At 37.0% G+C, this 6,240-nt stretch overlaps 1 pseudogene; it reads right to left on the reverse strand.

The window, feature by feature from the left end:
- Positions 1-990: 990 nt before the first annotated feature.
- Positions 991-1,911, reverse strand: LOC129075439 (60S acidic ribosomal protein P0-like; annotated as a pseudogene).
- Between the last annotated feature and the right edge of the window lie 4,329 nt (positions 1,912-6,240).

Genomic DNA, 6,240 nt, shown 5'->3' on the forward strand with positions numbered 1-6,240 from the left:
CCAAATAAAGAATACAAATAGACAGAAATTATAAAAATAAATCATAAAAATTTTGGAGCTGGAAAGTATAATTGAAATTTAAAAAATCATTGGAGATTTTCAACAGCAGAGTTGGGCAGGCAGAGAAAAGAATCTGTAGACCTACAGAAAGGTTAATTTTCAAGTATGAGGAAGAGAAAAGAATAAAGAAAAATTAGCAAAGCGTAAGAAAACTGTGGAATACAGTCAAACATACCAACATATGTATAATAGGAGTCTAAGAGGATAAGCAGAAAGAGTATTTGAAGAAATATGGTCAGACTTGCCAAATTTGATGGTAAACAAAAATCTACATATCCAAGAAGCTCAATAAACTCTAAACAAGATCAACTAAAATAGATGCACTCCAAGACACAATTATAATCAAACTGTCAAAAGACAAAGAAAAAGAAAGATTTTTTAAAGCAACAAGAAGTATGTGACTAATCATATACAAAAGATACTTAATAAGATTACCATCCAATTTCTCATCAGAAGCCATAAAGGCCAAAAGCAGTGAGCTGATATATTTAAAGTGCTGAAATAAAAAGTACTGTCCATGAATAAATCTATACCTGTCAAAACTACCCTTCAAATATAAAGAAAAAAATTAAAACAGAGAAATAGAGGGAGTCTATCACTAGCAGACTTACCATACAAGAAGTGCTAAAGGGAGTACTCCAGGTTGAAATGAAAGGACACTAGACAGTAACTTGAATCATACAGAGGAAAATGTTAAAATAATAAAGTTAGATACATAGGTAAATCCACATGCAAAAGAACGAAGTTGGATGCTTTCCTCACACCATATATAAAAAAAATGACTCAAAATGGGGCAAAAACTAAGTGTATGAGCTAAAACTATAAAAATATTACACAAAAGCAGGAGCAAGTCTTCTTTTTTAAAGAGAAGTAATCTTTTATCTCCTTGTTTCACAAATAAAGTTGGTTGAGCTGGTTGCTTTTTGGTGACTAGTCAAAGAAACAAAATTCCATATCCTTGTCTGACTACTTTAACTCTTCTTTGCTTTAACCTTGGATGAAGCTGTGGCAGCAGCAAAAACAGTAGTGGTAGCAAAGGCCACAGGGGCAGATGGATCAGTCAAGAAGGCCTTGACATTTTCAGCAAGTGGGAAGGTGTAATCAGCCTCCACAGACAAAGTCAGAATTCACTTGCACCCACTGATGATAGAATGAGGTATTGATGCAACAGTTGTGTAACCAATCCCCAGACATACATTGGCAACATTGCAGACACCCTCCAAGAAGCAGGAATGCAGAGTTTCCTTTGTGATGTCAAGCACTTTCATGTTGTAGATGCTGCCTTTGTCAAACATCTGCTAGATGATCTCAGCCCAAAGGAAAGCGGGGAGATGTTCAGCAGTGTGGCTTCACTGGTCCCTTCTTTGTTTCCAATCTTAGTCAGCTGCACTCACAATTTCAATGGTGCCCCTGGAGATTTTACTGGTAATGTCTAAAGCTTGCAAGAAGGTCTTCTAGGATCCCAGATGAGTGTTATGGGCTGACACAGTGACTACACATGGGACAATGGCACCAGTAGGGTTGGCAGCTGGCACCTTATTGGCCAGCAGCATGTCCCTGATCTCTATGAGGTCTTCCTTGGTGAACACAAAGCCCACATTCCCTGGGATATCAGGCAACTGTTTCTCCAGAGCGGGAGGTTTTCCAGATGCCCTCGGATGGCCTTGTGCATCATGGTGTTCTTGTCCATTGACACCACACCCTTCCAGCAGAGGAAGATGCGATCTGCTGCATCTGCTTGGAGCCCATATTGTCTGCTCCCACAATGAAGCATTTTAGATGATCATCCAGAGGTTGGATGATCTTAAGGAAGTAGTTGGACTTCCAGGTCACCCTGTCTTCCCTGAGCATCATGGTAATTATCAGGGATTGCCACACAGGGTTTAAAGAAAATCTCACTTTCACTAGGACACCTGATGAGAACAAAAGCAGGAGTAATTCTTGATGATTTTAGATTTGGAAGTGGATGGTTATACATGACACCAAAGGCACAAACAATAAGAGAAAAAATAGATATGTTGTACTTTATCAAAATTAAAAACTTTGTGCATCAAAGATTATCAAGAAAGTAAAAAGACAACCTAAAATGCAAGAAAATATTTGCAAATCATATATCTGATAAGGATTTGACTTTCAGAACATATAAAGATCTGCTACAACACAATGACAAAAGAAAAAAATTAAAGTGAATTAAGGACTTCAATAGACATTTCTCCAAAGAAAACATATAAATGATCAATAAGCACACAAAAGATGCTTCAACATCATTAGTCATTATTGAAATGTAAATAAAAACCATAATAATGCATTAACTCAAAAAAGATTGAGTGGTGATTTTTTTTCTAAAAGAAAAGAAAAATCACAAGCATTAGCAACACTGTGGAGAAATTGGAACTCTAGTTCATTCCTGGTATAAATATAATGCTGCAGGCACATTGGAAAACAGTTTGGGGCTTCCTTAAAATATTAAGTGTAGAGTTAGAATATAACTCAGCAATTCATCTCCTAGGTATACACTCAAAAATAATTGAAAACAAATATTCCAACATATCCTTATATGTAAATGTTCATAGCTGCACTATTCACAATTGCCAAAAGTTGTAAATAACCTAACTGTCCATCACCTGATAAATTAATAAACAAAGTGTAAGATATCCATACATTGAAATATTATTCAGCTACACAAAGAATTGGAGTGCAGATATGTTTGTAATGATTAATTTTGTGTATCAACTTGACTAGATCAAGGAGTGCCCAGATATTTGGTTAAACACTATATTATATAAATGTTATTTCAATAGGAATTTTTAAAAAGACAAATTTCACCTCAGTCCAACCAATATTAATAAAAACCTGTTTCGTACCATCCCTGTGTTGGGCATCTGAGAGCCTATGATCAGTATTAGAAACAGGCCCTGCTTTCCAAGGATTCCCAGAGGAACACATACATGTATCCACACACACACATACAGACCTTTAAGATATTATGACATAAACTAATGATGTGATCCAAATACATTGAGGGCACAGGAAATTTAGAACTGCATGGAGGAGGTGGCATTGGAGCTACCTCACTTGAAAGACAACCTGAATGATATAGTAGAAAGAACATGTGAATTAAAGTCAGACTACTTAGATTAAAATTCTTCCTCTGCCTGTTTCAACTGCATAACTGTGGACAGGTCCCTTCATTTCTTGGAGCCTTTGTGTCCCCATCTGTAAAATAGAGGCATTAATAATCCCTACTTCCCAGGGTTCTTTTGAGGATCGCATGACAAATACCTGTAAGTACTTGGCTCAGACAGGCACATGTGTTTTTCCCATGCTGATCTAGTTTACCACCTCTGTTGAGTCCTTTGCTCTGCAGACTGTAGAAATAGAGATGCTGCAGGAGGTGAAGAGCCTGGGGTGGGGGTTAGAGGAGGCCAAATGATGTTAGTTAAGAAGGCTTCCCCTTTGGACCCTCAGAGGAATCTTGGGAATCTCCAGTCACTTCCAACCCCACCTAGATACGTGCACACCCCCTAGAATACTACATCATAGGAATATAGGGCCCACTATGCAGATGGTTTCAGGGGGGAATACAGCTTGGATAAACATTTTAGCCCTGTAGGTGCCCTCTCTGTGCTGTCTTCTTACTTGGTATGCTGTTAGCTGTTTAGTGAATTGGGCCCCAGTTACTCTGGGGCACATGGTTGCTGTGTCTGATTTTGGGAAACCCCAATGTGCTACACATTAACAGTTACATACATAGATTAAATGAACTGTTCACCATAACCTTACCTCTAATCATTTGACTACCATTTGCTTTCTAAGCCTTTTTCTCTCCTGAGGAACTCACAATGGTGAAATAGCCCTGGCTAAAAACAAGTGCGCTGGGTAAGTAGCTTTTAATTTGCAGAGCAGCTCCACCTTTCTACAGGGACAGCGGCACTCTGAGGTTGCTAGTGTCTGCACAAATGCAGCAGCTGACAAGGCAAAGAAGGCAGAGGATGACTTTTTAATAACTTTTTTTTGTTTTTTTAGGAGCTTTAATCCATTAGGTATCCAAATTAGTTTAAGCATTTTTACACAATTAACTTGCAATAAAAATATAGTTTCTATCAAATGGTTAAGTAAACATTCTAACCCTAGCACTGCTTGACTGGGTTCTAAATACTTACACATTATTCTACTTCTGTTTACCATTTTTGATTTTTGGTAATTTTTTCATCAAAGACTGAACCATTTAGATTTTAAGTAAATGCTCCTTTTACCTTTTCTGTGATATACCGCCCCCTCCTCAATGCCCACTACACTGTATGGACCACATGCAGCCCTTTTGTAAAATAACTATTTTATCACAGAGTAAGTGAATATGATGTAATGGAAACTGCACCACTACAAAAGTTAAGAATCTTAGAGATTATTTTGTTCTAAATAGTTCTGTGACTTTTAATGTGTTTCTTGACCTCTCTGTGCCTCGTGTGCCAAAGATAATATCAGATAACCTCTACAGTCTTCCACAGATATATCATTCACTACAACCCTGGTAATTTGTAAGTACATAATCATACATTCTTCTACCCAGCTTCCCTTGCCTTGAAATACTTATAGCCCAACATATTGAGCTATCTGTTACTTCCAACTGTTTACTTATTTTTTATTTCTTTTTTTAATTATATTTTTCTATTACTTTTTAGTCACCTTATACCTCCCCCACCATAATCACCACATTGTTGTCCATGTCCACCTTTTTCCTCAATCCCTCCACCCCCTAACCTCTCTCTCCCTCCCCCACTAGAGCTGTCATCCTGCTCTCTGTCTATGAGTCTGTCCCCATTTTTGTTGTTAATTCAGTTTGTTCATTAGAGTCCACATATGAGTGAAATCATATGGTATTTGTCTTCCTCTGACTGGCTTTTTTCACTTAACATAATGTTCTCCAGGTCCATTCATACTGTTGGAAAGGGTAAATTTTTCTTCTTGTTTATTTTTTTAAGGAAGCAAGGTCTTCAAAATCTGAGTCCTAGATTAATTTTTGCTCCTTGTTTTAAGTATGAACTTTTTCTTTTTTTGTTTTCTTTTCTGCTCTTTCTTTCCTTCTTTCTCTCTCTCTCTTTCTTTCTTTTTCTTCCTTCCTTCCTTCCTTCCTTCCTTCCTTCCTTCCTTCCTTCCTTCATTCCTTCCTTCCTTCCTTCCTTCCTCCCTTCACTTCCTTCCTTTCTTCAACTGGAATGAGCCATGTTGCTGAGAATTATTCCAAAATTTTCCCATATTATTGCACTGACATGGCCACACAAAACTTGTTCTCCCAAGTCTTCTGCCTAAAGATTCACGTCTTAATAATCAAAAAAACTTTCTTTATTCTGCCAGAAATCAGAGTTCAAATATGTCTACGGCTCAATATGTAAAAAGATTTTCAGTTTCTAGTTTTTGTAGCAGAATGGAAATTACAGTTCCTGAAATCCATCATGACCAGAACCAAAATCTTGAGTTTCACTTTTGGGTTTTGCTAGCATGGATCTAGATTATCTCATATTCTGGTCTAGTTTAGCCCTACCTCTATAGACTGAACTTCCTTGGTTCACTACTAAATTTTTAGAGTGTCTCTATATGCATACATAGTTTAGTATGCAGCAACAACTCTTAAAACAGCCTTTAGGTAAAATGATGAATCTCTTTCTTTTGAGAGCTCCATCTTCCCTAGTATTCTTCCTGGCAAATTCTAGCTGCCTCTGTGTCCCTAAATTCATGTATTTCTCTTCAACTCAGTGAGGCTATCATACTCTGTTTGGGATTATCCTCTCTGTGTTATGGTCCAGAGCCACTCTCACCCCATGCAAAAAATACTGGGACAATTGTAGAGCTTTCTCTTAGGTGTTACAGTTCTGACCTGCCTGTTGCCCAGACCTGAAACAACAATTTCATATATATTTTTCTGTTTTCTAGTTGTTTATGGCAGGAGGAAAAGTCCCATACCAATTAGTTTATTATGATGGGAACTCCACTATTTTTATTTTATTTTTCCTAAGTGACATTTATTTTTTCTAATCAAATGTTATCAAGACAATCTATAGCATCCATTTTCTATTTCTACTTATCATCTAGTTTAAAATCCAGATTTTTTACCTCTGAGTCATTGCAAAAACAAAAACACACTTTATATCTAATTGATACTTATCATCAGGAAAAAAAGTG

This window comes from Pteronotus mesoamericanus, unplaced genomic scaffold, assembly GCF_021234165.1.
Source record: "Pteronotus mesoamericanus isolate MK-2021 breed Mesoamerican mustached bat unplaced genomic scaffold, CSHL_Meso_final contig_55, whole genome shotgun sequence".
Lineage (NCBI taxonomy): Eukaryota > Metazoa > Chordata > Mammalia > Chiroptera > Mormoopidae > Pteronotus > Pteronotus mesoamericanus.